The sequence below is a fragment of the Bactrocera dorsalis genome, chromosome 3 (assembly GCF_023373825.1).
Source record: "Bactrocera dorsalis isolate Fly_Bdor chromosome 3, ASM2337382v1, whole genome shotgun sequence".
NCBI classification, from domain to species: Eukaryota; Metazoa; Arthropoda; class Insecta; order Diptera; family Tephritidae; genus Bactrocera; species Bactrocera dorsalis.
Window position 1 is genome coordinate 55,246,791 of NC_064305.1, and position 22,994 is coordinate 55,269,784.

At 38.6% G+C, this 22,994-nt stretch overlaps 1 long non-coding RNA gene across 1 annotated transcript; it reads left to right on the plus strand.

The window, feature by feature from the left end:
• The first annotated feature begins 21,286 nt into the window (after positions 1-21,286).
• LOC125777346 (uncharacterized) lies at positions 21,287-21,723 on the plus strand. Its single transcript, XR_007422255.1, has 2 exons — positions 21,287-21,532; positions 21,608-21,723. It is a non-coding gene; the product is annotated as an uncharacterized LOC125777346 (long non-coding RNA).
• Positions 21,724-22,994: the final 1,271 nt, after the last annotated feature.

The window sequence follows — 22,994 nt, forward strand, 5'->3', positions numbered from 1 at the left end:
ACAATGACTTTGGGCTGAAGTTTTCTTCATATCAAGGTTATCAAGAAGAACTCCCAGCAAAAACACTTTTTCAGGAACAACTTCCACACATATTGAAAAAGAAGAAGAATAGGTTTCCAATGCCTGTCTCGAATATTGACACAATAGAATAATAATCTAGTTACACCATCTATTGCACAAATACTCCGTTACCATGATTCATCCAGATATGGACTGACAGATGTCGCGAAATCATATTATGGTCAAATCAAATATGAATGATCAAATGACCGTAAATTTCTTTCTAGTACTGCATCACGATACCATTATAAACTGTGTTGGTAGCGGTTTTCAGCGCAATCGCTAGTAAGTGGCAACACTAGTGGTATGAATGCAATCGGGCGAAATGACAATTGCAATTGCTGCCACTCGGTTGTAATTATTGTGTTGGTAACGATGCGAGTAAGCTGCCAGAATCACATGGCTGAAAACGCACGCACACACATACAGCGGCAGATGCACACAGGCCCATTAAATTGTGGCACTTCTGTGACCATTTGCGAGTTGGCTGCTAGTTGGGCACGCTACGGCTGCGGGGCGTGACATTTGCAAGCATTGCCATTATCGCAATACGCCCAAGTCGCAATTTCAGCTTGCTACTGATCGAGGATAGACACACTAATTGCACCATATTTTCATTTAATGCTTAATGCAGCACATTGTGCCCATGCAAAAGCGTTAGCAAATGATAATACGCCTGCCTATGTGCGTGTGTGTGTGTTGTAACAGTTGCAGTGTGACTTGTTGCCACCATATCAGCGACGGCACTGGCCGTTTTGCGAGCGCAAATGCAACATGGGCTTATAATTAAAAGGCCATCAATAATAGGCGAACGCTCCATTTGGTTCGCATTATCTCCTTTGTTCTTATTGTTGTGCACATATCTACATACATATATACACACAGTGTGAGTTTTGTATATGCGTGCACTCCAAGGACTTTTGTAAAATGTTAGTGGCGTTTTGATAATTTTTATTAAAAGAGCATCCTTGAGTGCTTCATTTACATCTCAGTATATACTTATTCTGAACTCAGATACTTGTTAGTTGTTCATAACAGGTCGTTAAAGTAAAACATATACGAATTAAAGCTTAATCCTATGGCCGCTTCAAGGGATGTTGCCACTCGGATGGTTTCAGGATGGATAAGATAATCTAAAACTCCAAAAAGGTATCTGTCTATTACTTTATCTACAGTAGGTTTAATTCTGTAGCTGGACTTCGGCTGATGCAACAACATTTTAAGCTCTGGTGTCACCCTTCTTTTTCTTTACTGGCGTAGACACCGCTTACGCGATTATAGCCGAGTTAACAACAGCGCACCAGTCGTTTCTTCTTTTCGCTACGTGGCGCCAATTGGATGTTCCAAGCGAAGTCAGGTTCTTCTCCACCTGGTCTTTCCAACGAAATGAAAGCTTCCTCTTCGTCTGCTACCCCGGCGGGTACTGTGTTGAATACTCTCAGAGCTGGAGTGTTTTCCTCCATTCGGGCAACATGACCTAGCCAGTGTAATCGCTGTCTTTTATTTCGCTGAACTATGTCAATGGCGTCGTATATCTCATACAGCTCATCGTTCCATCGAATGTGATATTCGCCGTGGCTAATGTGCAAAGGACCATAAACATTCCGCAGAACCTTTCCATCGAAAACTCGTAACATCGACATCAACATCTGCATCATATAGCAGTACGGGAATTATGAATGACTTATAGAGTTCGGTTTTTATTCGTCGAGAGAGGACTTTGCTTCTCAATTGCCTACGCAGTCCGAAGTAGCACCTGTTGGCAAGAGTTATCCTTCGTTGGACTTCCAGGCTGACATTGTTGGTGGTGTTTACGCTAGTTCCAAGGTAAACGAAATTATCTACGACTTCAAAGTTATGACTTTCAAGAGTGACATGAGAGGTTAGTTGCGAGTGCGACGACTGTTTGTTTGATAACAGGAGATATTTCGTCTTGCTCTCGTACACTGCCAGACCCATTTGCTTTGCTTCCCTGTCCAGCCTGGAGAAAGCAGAACTAACTAACTAACTAAATATATCACTATCATCGGCATACGGCAGTAGCTGTACACTCTTATAAAAGATTATACCTGCTCGATTAAGTTCTGCAGCTCGAACTTAAGAGGTGATGTGTGTCGATTCTCCTTTCACGGGTCTTTTCCAAGATTTAGCGCATGGTGAATATCTGGTCGGTTGTTGATTTTCCAGGTCTAAAGCACTGATAAGATCCAATCAGTTTGTTGAAGGTGGGCTTTAATCTTTCACACAATACGCTCTATAGAACTTTATACGCGATGCGGCACGGTAGTTGACGCAGATTGTGGGGTCTCCTTTTTTGTAGACTGGGCAGAGCACACTTAAATTCCAATCGTTGGGCATGCTTTCGTCCGACCATATTTTACAAAAAAGCTGATACATGCTCCGTATCAGTTCTTCACTGCCGTTTTTGAATAGCTCGCAATCCATCGACCCTCGCCGCTTTGTTGTTATTCAGGGAGGTATGTAATTGCTATTCGAACTTCTTCATGGTCGGGCAATGTAACGTCTGCTCTATCGTCCTCGATTGGAGAATCGGTTCGCCTTCTCCTGGCGTTATGCTTTCACTGCCGTTCATCAGGCTGGAGAAGTGTTCCCTCCATAATTTTAGTATGCTCTGTCCATCGGTTACTAGATCATCTCCTTGGGTTCTACAAGAGTATGCTCCGGTCTTAAAACCTTTGTTAGTCGCCAAATTTTTTTGTAGAATTTTTGAGCATTACCCCTGTCGGCCAGCACATCAAGCTCTTCATACTCACGCATTTCGGCCTCTTTCTTTTTCTGTTTGCAAATCTGTCTCGCTTCCCTCTTCCCGCACGTGTTGTGGTCGATCGTAACGTTGCGACGTAGGCAGTCTGATTTCTCTCCGCTGCGACACGGCAGTACTCGTCGTACCAGCTGTTCTTTTGCATTTTCCGGTTGCAGCTGTACGTAAGGAGTTTGAAATGCGTCCCATAGTTCCCTTATACTGAGGTGTTGATGATTGCTCTTAAAGAGCAGGATTGCAAGTCGAGTAGAAAATCGTTCGGCTGTTGATTGTGATTGCAGTTTCTCGACATCGAACCTTTCTTGTGTTTGTTGCACAGAGGCGGGTGCGAATTTTGGCTGCAATAATATAGTGGTCCGAGTCGATGTTAAGTCCTAGGAACGTAAGCACGTCTAGAACATTGGAAACGTGTCTTCAGTCTATCACAATATGATCGAACTGGTTGGTGGTTTTTCGATCCAGAGACAGCCAGGTAGCTTGATGTATTTTCTTGTGCTGGAATCTAGGACTACAGATAACCATACTTCGAGCCCCGGAGAAGTCAATCGGTCTCAACTTATTTGGAGGTGTTTCATCATGAGGGCTGAACTTACCGACCATTGTGGTAAAAATATCTTCTTTGCCTACCCTGGCATTAAAGTCTCCAAGCATGATTTTGACAGCGGGGCGCAAATCAGCGATATGTTGAAGAACCTCGCTGAATGAATGATAGTTCTCGGCGACGGAATCTCTCTGCCACCGCAAATCCCACACCAAACTTGCGCTCCTTTATATGGTCACGGAAGTAAATACCTCAAGGACTTACACGTCTCCCGTCCATCCCTCTTCTTAGATGGCGTTGTTGTCAGCCTTTACTCTTACGAGGGCATCAACCAGCTGGGCAGCGGCACCTTCCCAATTAAGGGATCGAACATTCCAGGTGCATGCCCTCAATTCGTAGTGCTTATTTCGTTTGCCATTGCCATCGTCATCAAAAGTAGGTTCTCTCATCCTCATCCTCCAACCGTACAATTTACTTATATATACATAAAAAGTAACTTTTACAAATCGAGTATTTTTGTATAGTTCTTTTCAGTTTGTTGCAATTAGTAGACAGCAACCTTCAGTTTTGTTTTCCTTATTTGGCTGTAAGGGATTTTAAATTTTAAGTTTCAAATTTACAAGAAACAGATTAGGAAGTGCAAACTTCGGGTCTAACCGAACATTTTATATTCATGCAACTTGCCAGGACAAAACTCATATAGTATACCGACCACCATATCCGGAGTGAGGTTTGCTAGAATAACGTAAAATAATCATATGCGGTATTATAAGGGAATTTGGGTATTTCCTAGACCAATTTCATATACAAGGTCTTTCGCAAATGAAACAGAACTTTTTAAATATAACTGTTTCTGGTGGCGCCACCTATTGGTAGGTATATGAAATAAATAGTTTGATCTCTGGTTGACATTTCGTGAAAATATTAAGATAATTGGATAACTACAATCGATGTTATCGATCAAAAGTTATCCTGTCCTGTTTCTTTTGCGACAGGCCTTGTATTATTAGCATTAAACTACAGTATATTCAATAATATACGTTCAGTTAATTTTGACGAAAGTTTGAAGTTCCTTTGCTAAGTAGGAGTTAGCATTGATCCGATTTTATCTTTTTTTAATACGCGGTTAAAAGGCCTTAGACTAATAAAATGATCCCAAGGTTTCTCGCATACAATCACCAACTATAAGAATATCACGTACTAAATTTAGCCAAAATCAGTAGGTCGGATCCCGAGATATGTGATTCAACAGAAAATGGGCGAGGCTACGCCCATATTCCATTTTTTACACCAGCTCCCATTAAGACTTAAATATATACATTAAACTTATTAGGGGACGGGGGCCCACTTTTCAAATTATTTTTGCCCACCGGTGCCCCTTGCTACTGCGACCTGATCATTTATAAATATATAATATAACCCCATATCTATCTCATTTAGTTTTAGATGGGCAATTGGTTGCTACAGAATAAAAATATATTATTTTATTCTGGCACTTCTGTTTTTTAGAACTTTCTAGGATTATATTATCAATGTCTTCAAAAGCCTTTAAATTATCTAAATCTTCAGTTCTGGAAATTTCTATGTTAAAGACGCACCTCGCTTTAGTCGACCTATCGTTGAAAAAGTCGATGGGAATATGGAAAATATTGACCAGGATCGTCACATAAGTAGCCATGACAATACTAAGGAACTCAACATTCAACGGTTTTGAACCATTTAAAAAGAAAGCTCGATGTTTGTGAAAAATTTGTTGTACCGAATAACATCTGCGATTCTTTGTTGAAACGAAATTAAATCGAAACTTTTCTGAAGCGAATGGTAACAAGAGACGAAAAGTGGATCGAATCCGATAATAATGTGCGAAACAAATCATGGTCCAAGCGTGGTGAAGCTTAACAAATGGTCTCAAAGCCAAGATAGACGCCTCGAAAAGTTATGCCGAGGGTTTGGTGAGATTGGAAAGGAATCATCCTCTATGAGCTGCTCCAGCCTGGTCAAGCGATTGATTCTACATTTGACTGACAACAACTAATGAGATTGAAGCAATAAATCGAGAAAAACGTCCCGATCTGATCAACAGAAAGGGCTTCGCCTTCCATCAGGACAACGCTACACATTTTTGATGCCTTGCCAAAACCTGGAAAAACTTGGCAGGAGTGTTTTGATGCATCTACCAAAGAGCCCTGACCTTGCACCATCGGACTGTCATTTGTTTCGGTCAATGCAGAACTCCCCAATGGAGTAAAGTAGGCTTCAAGAGAAGCCTGTGAAAATTACTTGTCACAGTTGTTCGCTGATGATATTTACACTGATAGAATAATGTGTCTAGCGGAAAGAAGACAAAAAGTGGTCGATCAAAATGGTTAATATTTAGTTCACTATCACTCTTTTGATCCTTCGTGAGCTTTTCGCACAAATTTTCAACCAATATGGTGCTGCAGCCACCGTGTTCGCCTGATCCGTGTGTCCTCTGGCTATTCAGCTAACTCTAACAACCTCTTCGGGGAAACCGTTTTGACCAATTGAATTAACAAAATTTAACAAAAAGTCTTAGTATTTTTTGCTTATAGTAGTACATATATTTACAGTTATAAGTGTGAGAAGAAAGCAAATGATAAGTTCGACCAAGTTTGTTTAAAATAAGTCAATTTAGCCCTGTCTGTCCCTCTGTAGATACAGTCTGCCAAGTAAGATCGTGGTCGTGTTAATTTATAAAAAAAAATATTTTATGAAACTTTAATATTTATATTTACATTGTACACATTACAAACAATGATGCAATTTTGTCTATAATGTGTCTAGTCACTACCGGGGTCGATAACTGCCTGCCATCCCCGATGCATGTTTTCTACTAATTTGACGGGGTATTCTAGTGGCAAGGGTCTCCAGAGTCACTTTGTCAAAAATTTTTCAGTCAACAGAGGCTTCTTCATTGTGTTGCGCCATTTCAGATCATGAGTATGAAGAAGGGTTCAAATAGTTTCGTAGGATATATAGTATAATATCTAAACCTTTTGCCATTAATTTTGTTTGTCCTTGCTGCAGCGTCAAAGCAGGATTCCGCGAAAACAGATTCACTATTCTTTTTTCATCTTTTTTGTTCACTTTTCGTATCCAACCACGTTCTGGTGAATCATCGACATTTTTAGCCACTATATATCGCTGAATCCACTTCTGTACAAATGCCTTCGACTTTCTTATATATTTATCAGCCGCTGATTGCGACATTTTGGGACCTTTCAGGTGGATGCAAAGGAACACAGCTTCGTAGCGCGACGCGTACTTTGCACTCATGGCGTTAAACGTGATCCTCTTTCAAAAGATCAACGACAACTGAACCTTTGTTGACAGTGCATCAAGGACAAAGCTTACCTCTATCGGCTCGCGAAAAAATTGGAACGAAATCTTTCATTAACTGTCGGTAAAGTCGACCACGCTCTTACTTGAAAGACTATAAGTGAACTGATTTTCCACTTCGATATATTCATCTGAAATTTGCACAAGTTTTTTAACCTCGGTAAACGGCTCATTTCTCAGAATTGACGTTTTCTAACCAAATAAAGGATAGAGCTGCATTACAAGCTCATCGATTAAGATAAAGTTATTGTTTGGAAATTATTCTAATTAATAAGTTTTTAGATCTGACCATAATAGCATATATGTACGTAAAGGTGCTATATAAACTGCTTGATCAATATCAAGATAAATATCTTGTAAAACCATTGTATGCTATATTAAATGCTACTGAAAAGGTTTCTAGCTTAGGTGCTGCCGATGTTAACGTTCCTTTTTGAATATTTCAAAACTACTCATATCATTTTCCACTGTGACCCACTATACTATTAGTTATAGAACTTTGTCTGTTTAAAAAAAATGCGATCATTTCCAGTACTGTCTTTCAAAGATGCCAAGGACTAAATTAATCTTCTTTTTCGACCGTCAATATACTCCAATTTTTTATGACATTATATAGTTTGTCCGGAAAGTAATAGGACTGATTTTATTGCCGCGACTGTACCTCGAAGCGTGCGCCCACCGACTGTATTCTGTGTAGGGCGTTCCTAGATAACGAACGAGCGGCTGGTAAATTGTCTCCGAGCACCTGGAGAGCCAGGACAAACATTTTCGCGCGACAGGTTTTTTTGAATAACGTAATCACACGTGTCGAGTCATGGATCTTTGAGTATGATCCCAAGGCAAAGAGGCAATCTTGAGATGACAAAGGAGAACCAAGCAAGATGCACCTCGGCTCTGAAGGCCATTCCGGAAAATGCCTTCAGTGACGCCTTCAATGCTTAGAAATCGCGCTAGTAGCGTTGAATCGACGCAAAAGGAGCCTATTTTGAAAGTTTTCAAAAAATTTTAACAATTGGTTCATTAAATTTTTTTAAATGACTTAATCCTATTACTACGCCAATAAACTCTGTATTCTTTTAAATGTGAAAGGAAGGATGGAATAATAGACTTTTTATGGTGCTTGAGTATCATAAAATAAAAGAAAATACATAATTTTATTATATTGAATCGACTCCATGACGAAGCATGTTGGTTACGAAGTTTTAACGCCTTTAACTCGAGTACTGGCTGGTTCACGATAATATTATGCTATTTTCCGCGACGAATTTTTCACTTACTCCTTATCAACTCAAAGACGAGTTCAGGCGCACATGCATACAATGCCGCAGGTGTTAAATTATTAAGAGTGCCCGAAGCTCAGGCACATGTGTGCGACTATCTACGTGCAAGTAGTCCCAACCAGATGGTCACCGCAATGCAAGACTACATATTCATGAAAACGCATACTCCACATAACGGGTGATTTTTTTGAGGTTAGGATTTTCATGCATTAGTATTTGACAGATCACGTGGGATTTCAGACATGGTGTCAAAGAGAAAGATGCTCAGTATGCTTTGACATTTCATCATGAATAGACTTACTAACGAGCAACGCTTGCAAATCATTGAATTTTATTACCAAAATCAGTGTTCGGTTCGAAATGTGTTTCGCGCGCGTGTTTTGTTCAGCGATGAGGCTCATTTCTGGTTGAATGGCTACGTAAATAAGCAAAATTGCCGCATTTGGGGTGAAGAGCAACCAGAAGCCGTTCAAGAACTGCCCATGCATCCCGAAAAATGCACTGTTTGGTGTGGTTTGTACGCTGGTGGAATCATTGGACCGTATTTTTTCAAAGATGCTGTTGGACGCAACGTTACGGTGAATGGCGATCGCTATCGTTCGATGCTAACAAACTTTTTGTTGCCAAAAATGGAAGAACTGAACTTGGTTGACATGTGGTTTCAACAAGATGGCGCTACATGCCACACAGCTCGCGATTCTATGGCCATTTTGAGGGAAAACTTCGGACAACAATTCATCTCAAGAAATGGACCCGTAAGTTGGCCACCAAGATCATGCGATTTAACGCCTTTAGACTATTTTTTGTGGGGCTACGTCAAGTCTAAAGTCTACAGAAATAAGCCAGCAACTATTCCAGCTTTGGAAGACAACATTTCCGAAGAAATTCGGGCTATTCCGGCCGAAATGCTCGAAAAAGTCCAAAAAAAAAGGCCCAAAATTGGACTTTCCGAATGGACCACCTAAGACGCAGCCGCGGTCAACATTTAAATGAAATTATCTTCAAAAAGTAAATGTCATGAACCAATCTAACGTTTCAAATAAAGAACCGATGAGATTTTGCAAATTTTTATGCGTTTTTTTTTAAAAAAAAGTTATCAAGCTCTTAAAAAATCACCCTTTACAAACAAGCAGACTTGCAAGGGCCTTAAGAGCCCAATAGGCTACTCAAGAGCAAAAGAGCGCATGCGCAACGCCACAAGCGTTTTCATTGAGTAACCAGGGTAAGTGCGGGACGCTTTCTCTGTTCACGGCGCACAGGTTTGGGCGAACGCTGAGCGGTTGATATTACAGGCCCAAGCACTACATTTGCTTCAGCCGTTGCTGCTTCTGCTGCTTCATTTGGCTGAGGACATGGTGAGCAAAGCAACTGACTGCTACTGCACTCAAACCCGTAATACCATCTCATCGAGTACCTTAAGGTCAAATTTAAAATTACAAAACTGAACGTCACTGGCGTTGATGAGTATATAGTGGCTACACAGCGGTGACAACAGCTGAACCAACGGAGCGAGGACAATAAGTAAGCGCAAGGACGTCCGAACGAATGTAGGAGCGGCGAATGAAGCAAACACACAAAGCACCAAATCACCAAAGGGCAATGCAAAGAAGATGACGACGAAGAAGAAGAGTAAAAGCATTGCTAGCAGAAGCAACAGGAACAACAGCGAAGAACGATAACCGGAGTATCAAAACCCCTCACAGCCCCGTTTCTCGGCCTGCTGTTGCAGCGGCCAATGCCACGGGGATTTTTGTGGCACTGCATGACAATATGGAGACGCAAAAGAGCTCATTCCTTTGATAAAGCAGCGGTGTTTGCGAGGGGAATGAAGAGTGTACCGGCTTGAATAGCTTCAGGGCTCGCCTACGGAAATAAAGCAAATAGCACAGTAAAGGGAAGTACAGTGGGGAGAATAGTGCAAACTATTTTGTGACTTGAACATACAGGTATCTTCAATGATATTTTCAACAGCTGATCCGGTGTCAGATATTTTAAGAGGTAGCCACCAATATATAATCATAAAATAAATATAAAACGAAATACATAAATCTTTGCAACACTAAAATCAAGCTGGATTAAGCTAGAGCTGAAGAATTTCTTTTTCATATCTGTTAAGAATACACCACTGTGCTAACTTCTCAGCTGAATGTACTGAAATTTGTTGAGGTAGTGACGTGATTGTGATGAGGCAGCGGCGCACATTTAATGGCTTTATTCCTGTCTTTGATTTGCTGCTTAAAAGTGCCGCCAGCTCTTTTACCATTAAATCACCACAGGCAGAGCTTTTTCCAGCAATCGCAGTATAAGTGAACGCTTCCTCTCTCCGCCCCTTTTGCAGTGTCCGGAGACTGTGCCCGTGTGTGCAAGCACGTCGAAGCGTCCCATCGGTAAGGGAAGTCATCTAAGCCTAAGGCGGTATTTGTATTCCGCTCGAAGCTTAACGTCGCCTCTCGTTTTCTGGATGTCTGGAAATTGGAATTGCAAGAAGATTTTGCCGTAGGCAGACTGTAACTTGGAAAGAAGCAAGCAGGAAAGGATAAAGGAGTTGGGATAAGCGTTAAAGACAATTTAATATTTAAACAAGCAACACTTCGTGTAATTTTGGCAATGAAGTTTATCAAGGTGTACCATATTTAGACTTAATAACACAAGGTAACTTGAAACGGAAGAGTAAGACATTGTTGTTATAAAAATTGTATGTTGACTCTGTTCAAGTGTGCCAAAAATATTCACCGAGGTCATTAAGAAACTTTTAAAAAGTGTTAGCCTTTAAATTCCAGAGTTTCCAGTGGCAGCTTTGCACGTCGCATACCACTGCGTCAGTTAGAGATATGACAGGATCAAATTAACTTATTGGTAGGAAGATTTATTTTTCGAAGGGGATAAAGTTTTTAACTTGGAATTATGTGTAAAGAACTACGAAGTTAAAATGAACATTGTTATATATAATGATCACGATGACGAGATGAGTTGAAATCCAGATGTCTGTCTCTGCGTCCGTACGTCAAGTTATAACTTGAGAAAAAATTGAGGCGTCCTAATGAAACGTGATACAAGTGATCCTTGGAAGAACAAGTCCGTAGAAATGTTAAAAAGGACCACTGCTTCGCCCACAAAACGGCATCAAATGAAAACTTAAAAAGTGCCGTAACCAAGCACTGAATAGAGATCAACAGGGTTTGTTCGGAAAGTAATAGGGCGGTCGATTAAAAAAAAAAAAATGTTGAACCGTCGTAACAATTCTTAAAAAACTTTCACTTTTTTGCACACACATCTTCATGCACACCTTGGTCATGTTCAAAATATATATAGTATATTGGGTTGTCGAAAAAGTCTTGCGGTATTGTTATTGAATCAATTTGTGTGGCACCCATACATCGAGGTTCTTAGTGACTCCAAGCTTCTTCAAATGGTTTATAGCGGTTTGATGACTACTATGCCGGTCTCTTTCGACCAATTCAGCGATTTTATCGCAATTTTCTACGACAGGCCTTCCGAAGCGTGGCGCATCTTCGACCACCTCTACACCAGAACGAAAACATTGAAACCATCGTTGTGCGGTGGAAATGGAAACTGTATCGGGTCCATAAACTGCACAAATTTTATTGGCGGCTTGAGATGCATTTTTGCCTTTATCGTAGTAAGATATACCGTATTTTCTCTTTATTTTGCTCCATGTTTGCGACTATAACTCACGAACGTCTTAAAAGAAACGACAATCAATCAAACACGTGTTAGCGCGTGAAATGAGCTTTCCAAAAAGGTATAGCATGACCCGATGCGACGAATAAAACTAGAACTACGTGCTTTCAGCGCCAACTAGCGAAAATACCGCAAGACTTTTTTGACAACCCAATATCACATACTTAAAATACCCACACATAGAATCGAAGACATACGACATGTCATGACCCACAGATTTTGATAAATTTAACATCTGCGCCTTAAGGGTTACATGGGTTTCACAGCTTCAAAAATTTAAAATTTTTTTGTCTTATTAAATTCTATAACATCTCTAGAATATTGTCCTAAATTTTCAAGTTGATCTGGGCAATAGTTTCGGAGATACAACTCTGAGAACTTGTGCGCTCGAGGCAAGCTAGGCTAAAGGCCTAACTATAATGTGAATAAGCTAGCTTAAGCCAGCGTAAGCAACTGTCCGAATACACACAAATTGTATGTTGCAACTATAATGTGCTTAACATCAAGTTTCGTTAAGTTTTGTCAAACGTCATTTGCTTAAGCAAAATGCGAAACTGATCGCATGTTCCGTACGGAATCAGCTGTTTTCTCTTTTTGTCAACAGATACATCGTTTTGAATTTGAAGATGGAGAACGACGAATGTTTTATACAAAATTTAATGGAAAATATTGAAAAAGGAAATGTTTTTACGACAAACAATATGCCTTTTCTTTGTATATAAAAAAATCTATATGATCAGTCCTCTTCATTTCTAGGAATCGTACAAAAAAACTATCCTACTTTCTCTTCCTGTTTATTTCCCTCACTGAACATGACCGAACTCTATTTTTTAATTTCACTAATTTCTGTCAATATGCGTATTCCTTCTAAAACAGAAGTAAGCATTTTAATTGTTTTTAAATATTTTAATATTCTGTTCATTTTGCAAAATGCAAACTAAACAAAACCAAAACACAACTTGTGTTTTGACACTTTCTTCTTATGCATTTAAGCACATTATAGTCATTCAAAAGTCTACTCTCCATTCGTTATGCATTTGACAGGCTTTTCGTTCATTTTTTGACAGTAACATACGGCAGCTTATGCATATTATAGTTAGGCCTTAAGTGCGCCGTCTTTAAACGCGTTTTTCTCGAAACTTTGTTTTCAAGTCGATTGTTAACATTTCTCGCGAACAACTCAAACGATCTTAAGGAAATTTTACACAGCTGTTTGAGATATACAACAAGGTCTTGAACGAAGGATTTCTTTTAATTGGAACTATTTAAAAAAAAAAATGTGTAGAAATTTTCATCGAAATTTGATTTTTTTTTGTAAAAACGTCTGACAAAAATCCAATTTTCAATTTTTTACCTTCGTCCAATACCTAGTTTATTGTCTTTACTAAAACACGTGTTTTTTTTATTTTTATTTCTGATGATCCTGAAAGCAGTTCTGCTGACAACGCAGATGCACCTTTTTTCCGAGGGACTGTCGGAAATAACGTCGTAATGACTGCCATTTTGATATTTTTTTTTGAAAATTTTACAAAATGTTTACTAAATATGAGTCTTTAAAAAAAAAAAAAATTTCATTAAAATGTTTAATTGTTTATATGTAAAAAAATTATTGAAAAAGGTCGTTTTTTGCACGAGGAAACCCATGCAACCCCCTAAACGAATTCTTAGTCGATAGTCTGAATTCAAAACTTTGCTCACACGAGTCACATTAACAGAGGTTGTTGAAGTCGCAGGCAAGTTTCACACGGAAATTTATACTCTTTTCAGTACGCAATTCAAGTACCAACGAATATATAGAGATAAAACTTTCGACAGTAGTAGTAGTAGGGACTAGAAGAAATGTCAAAATTAGAATATTTGTATGAGGAATACTTTAGCTCAAATTAAACTGAACTTATAGCTGGCCTTACTAAGAACAAGTATGACTTGACAGACGATCAATATAACTTGACGTACCTACCTTAACAATTCCGTCAGTCCAATCCAAGAGTGAAACTCTTCTCTCTAATAAGGCGCCGATGCCGTAGTCATCATAGACAGCAAAGATTCGTCAAAAACAGAAAATGGACCTACACAGAAAGTAGTCTAACTGTAGTTATAGCTTCAGGAATCAGAAAGCTCGAAATTAGTGAGAGTAGAGTTGGTCCAATCTTCGCTTTCGGATCTTGTTCACATATTAAACGTACTTATGCAGTTCTTATAATTACGAAAAAAAATTCCTAAAATCCATTCACGAATTTCTTTCAGACTATTGTGTTAGGTGTGAAATCTCAATATCTCAAATTTTCGTGACAAAGTTTCATAACTAAAGGACTCGGAAAACAGGTCCTTGGAGACTCAATTAGCGACATTTTCAAAGCGTGAAATTTTATTCTGCGCATAATTGAATCCTTCTACGTCTAGTTACGCTAGCACAGAAAGTTAGACAGACAAGGAATTATCAATTCATACTTAAACATATCCGGTGTTTGCGCCAATACGAGGGCTGTCCGATAAATAACCGACCTCAACGTGAAGCTAGCGGCACATCTGAAAAAAAAGTTTCTACTTCAAATTGTGCATATTATAATAGCTACTCGCCAAAATTTCAGAAATTTATCTTGCGCAATTATCTGTTGACAGTCGTTTTTGTGAGTCTATTTCGGTGATTTCCCCAAAATGGAAAAAATTGAATATCGAGCTGTAATTAAATTTTTATTTTTGAAAGGCAATACGCCTTCACAAATCAAAGATGAGTTGGACTCTGTGTATGGTGACTCTGCACCATCGTTTACCACCGTAAAATTTTGGGCAGCTGAATTTAAACGTGGTCGCAGGAGCTTGGAAGATGATGAACGTCCTGGGCGTCCAAAAACTGTAACCACTAACGATAACATCGCTAAAGTTCATCAATTGGTATTAGACGACCGCCGGATTAAAGTTAGGGAAATAGCTGAGATTATGAAGATGTCAAAAGAAACTGTTTGTCACATATTAAACCAAGATTTGGGCATGAGAAAGCTGTCCGCGCGTTGGGTGCCGCGTCTGCTTACGCTAGACCACAAACGTGCGCGCATGAACATTTCCAGCGCTCTGTTGGCTCAGTTTAGAGGCAATAAGACCGAGTTTTAGCGCCGATTGATAACTGTATACGAAACTTGGATTCATCATTATACGCCCGAAACAAAAATCCAATCTAAACAGTGGATTGAAATGGGGGAACCAGCCCCAAAAAAAACCTAAAGCTGTGTATTCGGCTGGGAGAGTGATGGCGAGTGTTTTTTGGGACAGCCATGGAATTATTTTTATCGACTATCTTGAAAAAGGAAAAACTATAACAGGAGCATACTACGCATCATTATTGGACAAGCTAAAGGAAGAAATTTCGAAAAATCGGCCACATTTGCAAAAAAAGAAAGTCTTGTTCCACCAAGACAACGCACCATCTCACACCTCAACAGTCGCCATGGATCTAGCACCAAGCGACTTTTTTTTGTTTCCTCAACTTAAAACTGCGCTCGGCGGCCAGAGATTTTCGTCAAATGAGGAGGCAATCTCTTTCGTGAACTCGTATTTTGCAGACAAAGACGCCAAGTACTATTTGGAAGGGTTGCAGAGATGGGAGCATCGCTGGGAGAAGTGTGTGGAGTTACAAGGAGACTATGTAGAAAAATAAAAAAAAAATTTTGAAAAAGTCGCGTGCATCATGGTTAGGTCGATTATTTATCGGACAGCCCTCGTAAAGAAGAAGATGAAGGTTTATCCATATACCATATAATCCTGTAGTTAAATTAAACAAAAATATGTTTAGCGAAACATTTTATATACATTTATTGGAATTGTTTTTACAGATTATTTTGCAAGCGATGTTTGCTTTATTTAAAGATAAGGCAATTAAAATTGCAATCCTTTTCCGATTGCCAACATTTGCAAGGTTATATTTAAATGCAATTTCAGCTGAATTTTGTCATTTCACTCAAATGGTAAATGAAAAGCAAACAACGCCCAACTAACCAATCAACCAAACTGGTTCCATCGCTCTTAAAACACCACATAATCTTATATCCTTTTTCTGCCAGCGCTTACTTCCACTTACCTCCTGCATTAAAAGCTTCGCTGCGAAATTTTCACGTGCACAGTGATTGCAATATTCACGTTTATGTTCACTTATATGAGCATACATATGTATATACCATAGATGCTTTTCGATATGGTATGCGGGCACATAAATGCATTCAAACTTACAAATCTATATACTCGCATACATCTATACAAAAATACACACGTGAACGTAACGACAATTAACTCCACTGCACCTGCGTCCTCACTGCAGCAAAGTCGGCGCAGCGACGACCAGCCCCGAATCAACCAAACTTATATCCGGCTGCTCAGGCTTCAACCACGCATCCATCCATTCGTCAGCGCCGCGTTACGTTCTGCTTATAATTGCTTCTTAAGCGAACGTCACAAAGTCGTTTAAAAATCCGTTGGGAACTGCGAGTATCGAGGAAACCGGTGGGAAGGGGCCCGCATATGCACATGTGTGGAAGTATATTTCATTTGAATCAGTAGGACGGTGACATTTTTTTCACGTTTCTGGTTGCATCGCTCTCGGTTGCTCTTTCGTTCATTCATATTGAGCTAACTTGCATGTTGGCGGGAAAATCCTCGGTGTTTTTTTGGCTTTCGCATAAAATGTTTACGTTGGTTAAATAAAAGTGCTGTTGCTTAAACGAGCACCTATGGATGTATGTGTGTAGTGATATTAATGTGAAAAGTATGAAGTATAATATTCTCGAGGTTATGGAGCTGGTAACTTAAATGTAGTCCAAGAATCATATCAATAGAGATTGCGACAGTTTTGTATTGTTACTATTTTGAAACGCGGTTGACAGAAAGCTACAGTAGTTAGTGGTTAGTAATGAATGAAATTAGGGAAGAGTTTTGAATACCATTGCAATGAAAGTCTGATATGATGGTTTGCTTACAAAACTGTGGGCCGTAATATGTTCTCTAAAATGTTTGAAGTAATTCTGCTATTAGCCAAAATGTGGGAAAAGGCTGGCACAGTAGGGATTTTAAGGGCGAGGCATTAATAGTAATAAGTGAGGAAGGGCTAAGTTCGATGAAATTAGGGATATGTATACCTAATATCATACGTTTGGTTAATTATGCTTGATATAATAGGCTAACCGGAAGTTTGAGAATCCCTTTTCTTTAGATATATAAGAGATAGGTGTTGTACTGACCCGATTTCATCGATTTTTGGCATTACGACAAACGTATGATTGAAAATCGGGATATTATTAATAAGGCGTTGGGGCAAGTTATGGTGCATAAAGTCAGCCGGAAGTTCGACAACCTTCCTATTTGATATATGATGGCTACAGGGAATATTGATCAGGTTCAACCCATTTCTGAAAAACAGACATGCTATTATCAGGAAAGTATCCTATCCTGAAAATTGTAATGAGTTTTCAAAGTTATTTGCGATTACTATCCAACCAAATGACATAAACACTCGGAACCGGACCAGTCTTGATATAAAAGCCAAAACTACTTTTAATGTCGCTTCCTCGAAGACGGTTTGCTAACTTTAGCCAAATTTAACTGCAAACTGGTTTAGTTGCGGGGTTTCGAAGTCACGAGGTGGCACCATTTGTGTCAAAATCTCGCTTTACTATCACGAAGTTTCACTGGGTTCATAGAAAGCATGTCTTCATATGAATACGTACATATACATATATTGCGAATAAATGTATTTGTGAGCGTGATTCTGATGGTCCGTTCTACCACGAAGTATGGGTATAAAGTGAGCGAGCATTTTTAATAGTATTCCGTGTGCCTCGAGGATTTAATTTATGTCACAAAATTATTTTCATATATTGTCGAAGGAGGTGCAGAAAAGGATAACGCAAAAATAAGTACAAAATGATGTAGATACGTGAAAAGAAATAAGCCACAAGCAGTCAGCCAACTAAAAAACGTCAACGCCGTCCACACGAATATGATCACATGCGAGAAATAAAATAATAAAAGCGGGCTGAAAAAAGTTGCAGCTTAAAAGTGCACAAATTGCAAATGCAACTCATGCGGATGTGATGTGCGGCGCAGGGAACGACCTGAAGGAAATGATAACCGGGTAAATCGTGGCTTGGCATTGTCGGTGAGTTGACGCTGTCGTTTCGTTGTCACACCGGTGCATCGAATGCATATTAGTTGATGTAGGTAAAGATTGATGGCTTAGCGGCTGTCTTGCAGGTGCAGTATGAGGCGAAATTTAAGTTGTGCCCATTTAATAAAACTTTCAAGCTCCAATATTAACCAATAATTTGATTAGGGCTTAAGTCGCTTATTCGTAATTAGCAAATTAACGTATGAAAATTTGCAGGAAGAAGTTATTGCTTAAGACGGCGGATTCATGATTACGTTTAGTAGTGAGTAAATTACGTATTTATCGATGGAACTAGGTTACGTAAGATTTCTTTATTTTGGAACGGTTCAGACCAAATCTATGCCGAAATCTTTGTAACTTTGCTTTAAATTCCAACAAATCCTTTTTCTTTTTATTTCCTCAATGATCGGAATAAAACTCAGTAAAATTTGTGATCTACAATTGGAACAATGGGCAGGTAACCATCCACCATTCCTCGAACATTTCGCAACTTTTCGTCATTGCTAGTTTATTACGTTTACATATTTATATTTACTTTGGGATGTTATGACTCTTAAATATAATTTTATTTTGACAATCTAATCATTATTATTTAAATATTGAGTGCTGCGATATATATATGTAAACACAAGTACTTGCGTATGTTTGATCAATTTGAATGTAAATAGAATTTTAATTGACTATTAAGTGATTAAGACAAGCCTTTGATGCGCTAGTCCGCGCTCGGATGAAGCAAATGACACAACGAGTTTCCATCGTGTTTAATGGTTGTCGCAACAAAGGCGACACGCGAGTTGTCGTAAATGAAAACAGAGGGGTTGCTTTGACGTGTGAAAATTAGCGTTAATCGCATTTGTGAGCTCAATCAAAAATATGTTGCACGTTGCAAGTGGCTGAACGACAGGTACCAATATTTAAGTTAAAGAGGTCCTCTATACGCTACACGAGCAGAGTTTGTTGATAGCAAAGCTTACATTGTAAAAATGTCTTGTAATGTGAATATCTGCAATTTAACTCTTATTTCTGGATAAAATGAACTGTAATTCACTAATTGTTGTTGAGAATTCAATTACAAAAAAAAAATATGAAAAGTTTTTGAATAGCCTTTAAAGCAACTTGAAATTGATGTAAAAAGGTATATTTGTTAAATTTGAAATTATTAATTAAATTTTTCTTTTATGTGAGTTATCCATGTTCGCCTTGAAGCAAAAGCTCTTCTTACAAGAAAACCTTTTTTTCTCGTTAACTATACTTTTTATGGTATATAAAATATTCACATCTTTTCGCGCATTTAATAGTAGTCACACTCCACTTAGGCCCCTTACCGCAAATATGCAAATAATTATGAGAAAAATTTTTAAAGTCTCACTAAAAATCAAACGTGGAGATATCTAAAATTACAGTCTACAAAATATCTTGTTTTACTCAATGAAATTCAAACTTTCGTTTCTCATGGACTACTCAGAATACGCAGATGTCGGACCAGACTAATAATGGATGTGAAGAAATAAGGGGTGTAACATCAACACCAAAGTTATTTTCTCTCTGAAGAATATTACTTTAGTGACATTTGTAGAAAAATTTCGAACTAATATAGTATGAAAAAGTTGAAGCATGAAATATTTGATATATCAACTACTTAGGGATACCGATTTTACCAAAACTTATACTGTTCTGGAAAGCCTTGGTGTCTTGGAAAAGTTTTGTATTGATAAATGAGAGAAAATCTTAGAAAACCCTTGATCGTTTCAGTTCAAATATAATCAAAATCGACCTGAAAGCTAAGGCTAACGTCGAAGACTGTATAATCTATATGTGTACATATGTATAGCGCAAAAATAACCTTCCGATGTTTTTTGGCTGTAATTTTTTAAAAAATGAAAAACTTTGATTCTGCTTGTGGATTATTTTTATTTGATCTTTTAAATTTCAAGTCGAGAATATGATGTCATGTAAATGGCCGCCGCCACAGTTGATTATTATTTGAGCCCTTTTTATGGCATTTTCCATCACTTTGACCAGAACTTCGGGCGATAGGTCCTCACATCTTGACGAATATTCTCTTTAAGAGCTGCAAGAGTCTGAGGCTTGTTGACATAAACCCACGACTTTAAAAAGCCCCACAAAAAGAAGTCTGGAGCGGTCAAATTAGACGATCTTGCTGGCCAGTGCAAATATCGGTTGTAGCGCGTGCAGTATGTGCCGTTGCACCGCCCACATGTTTTGCAATCCCAATTCATCAAGTTGCGGCAGAAATAACGCGTTGATCATTGCTCTGTAGCGCTCACCATTCACTGTAACCGTTTGGCCCTCGACGCCTTCGAAGAAAAAGGTCCGATGACTCCTCCAGCAAAAACAGCACACCATACAGTGACTTTGAACGGGTGTAATGACTCTTCGTGGGTTACACGCGGATTTTTAGTGCCCGTTAAGATGGATCATCGCTCATGATTATTTTTGATGAAAAATTATCTTCCTCTTGGTGGTGGTTAAGGATGGCTTGAGCGTTTGTTAGACGCGAATGGCGGTCAGCAGCTAAAAGCTGATGCACCATATGGACTTTGTACACAAACATCATCAAATGTTGTACCAAAAATCGCTGTAAACACCGTCGACTGATACCCATTTGCGTAGCACGTCGTCAGGTCGATGTCGACGGCACTTCCATGACATTCTCGGCAACAGCAGCAATATTCTCTGCAGAACGGCTACTCCGGGGTCTGCCAGTCTCTTCGAGGCGAGCGGCTAAACGTCGCAGCGTTGCACCAGTAGGCGTCGGACGGCCATGTAATCTGCGACGAAATTCACGTAGTGCCAAAGTACCCGACCGATTATAGGTCAAATAAATTGTCACCAATAACCCGCGTTCTGGAGCAGTGTAGCATACCATTGTGTTTCGCAAGTGTTTACTACACACATGTCAAAACAGAACTGACATTAGAGGTCAATTGCAAAATTTCTTATAGGAGTTTTTTTGATAACGTGGTGAAATTTCGCCCACGTTCTTTTTTCTCCAAGATGATGCTCATTCGTTTGAATCGCCGATAAATCAAGTTTTTGAATGAAACACTATTTAATTAGGAAACTTATCTATCATAATGTTACAAAGGAATGCTAAAATTCCTGAAAAAAATTGTTCAGATGGGACAACTGTAGCATACAGCTACCCTACAAACCGGCCGATTAAGTCTTTTAAGGCCTGGCCTCGATCCCTAATAAGCTTAATGTAAATATCTCTCAAACAGTTCAAACCAAAAAAAACCAAACATAAATTCTATAAGAATTCCTACCAACAGTGCGAAAAAGAAAGAAAACGCACCATAACGTCGCTCAATCTCCATATAACTCTACTGTTAAAAAGTTCTAAAAAGGAGATTAAAATAAGTAAATACGCAAGAGACATATCCCAGCGGGATAATGGTTCACTGCTTACATTTTTCTTTAAAGAATGCCTCGAAGAAAATTCTATGAAGTATTCTTCGATACCAGGTAATGCATAAAAGTAAGCTATGCGGCTAAATTCTACTGTGTTCATATTTACAAGTCAAGTAAGTACGTGAAAAACGACAAATACAAATTGATGGAATAAAATTTATAAGTAAATGTTTTCATTATTTCGTCAAATCATCAAGCAAAAAGTTGGTTACTCTTTGGTAAGTTTTTCCTGTTTTTAACATTGAAGGACATGCTTCAAATTTATAAACATACTCTTTCAAATTTTTTTGTAGAATGTGTGAAAGTTAAAGGCTTCACCGAATCGGAGTATATTCACCAAATTCAAAAAAGTATCAAGCTCGCCAAAGGCCGTTTCTTCAAGTCTCGTTGCTTGAAAAAAAAAAGAAAAGAGACTCAGCCACAAAAATAAAAGAAAACCATAATGGCTAAATGAGTAGTGACCAACATCTCCGCTTTGGCAGCATCCCGGTTCTTTCCGCTAGTTACCCGTCTGTATATACGAGTATGTATATTTAACGTTTTTTAAAACCTGCTGTTTTCAACCTTTGATCATTTAATATATTCATACATATATAATATGTATTTAACGTTTTTAAACTATTTCAATTTGTAATAATTCAGTTCAGTTAAACACATTTTGTTATAACAATTTTTAAGTGTATTTCGCATAAAATAAAACCTTTATAACGATTGTATTGAATCTAGTGCATTTTTCTTTTTAACAAAAAGTGTGAGTGGCCTATAAGGTGAGTTTTTGTACACATAATACTTATTTTCATACGAATATGCAATTTTTCCTATTGACCTTGGCATCAAAGAATTCTTCGTTTACTATGGCATCGAAGAATTCTTCGTCCCTATGGTAAGCGAAAGAGGTGATCTGTTACTTTTCGTAGGACATCGCCGTGTTAATTTTCATCGGTCGGGGTAAGCGATACAATCATGCTGCATCGTTTACCTTGCTCGCTTACCAACGTCTACCATATCCCGCTGGGATAATTTTACAATCGAGGTGTTATGAGAGAGCATTATGGGAGCTGGTGTGAAAATTGGACGATGTGCGTGGCACCGCTCACTTTTAGGTGGGTGAAATTACATATGTATATCGGGACCTGCACGACCGATTTCAATCAAATCCTCACTTTCCGTGTTACAATATGAAAATTGGCGAAATCGGACTACAACCGCGACTTCTTCCTATAAAAAAATGTTTAATTTCATTTGACTTTTTCCTTACCAGAGAAAAAATTAGAAGGTTATCTCTATGAAAGTGAGAGAGCGCGTTTTACTGATAGCAGTGTTTCTTTGTGATTAAAATGGATAAAATTGGGTGAAAACTTTATTTTGCCCCCCATATAAATAACGTATAACATGCGGACGACTTTACTCCCTGCGATTGGCTGGTATGTGAGTTTTGGTAAAATTAGATAAGATTGGGCCGATACTACCCCCAATTCCCATATACTGCATACGCATAAGAACTATCGTTTATCGCTAACAAACCTTTTGTTGAATATGTCGGTCAGTGTTTTACATACATATATGTATATTATATTATTATATAAACAAGTATGTATAGGACATTTATTTATATATATAATTGCTTGGATTCCGATCCTCTGGCTGACATTTTGCGCCCTAGTTGTGATTCTTGCAAGT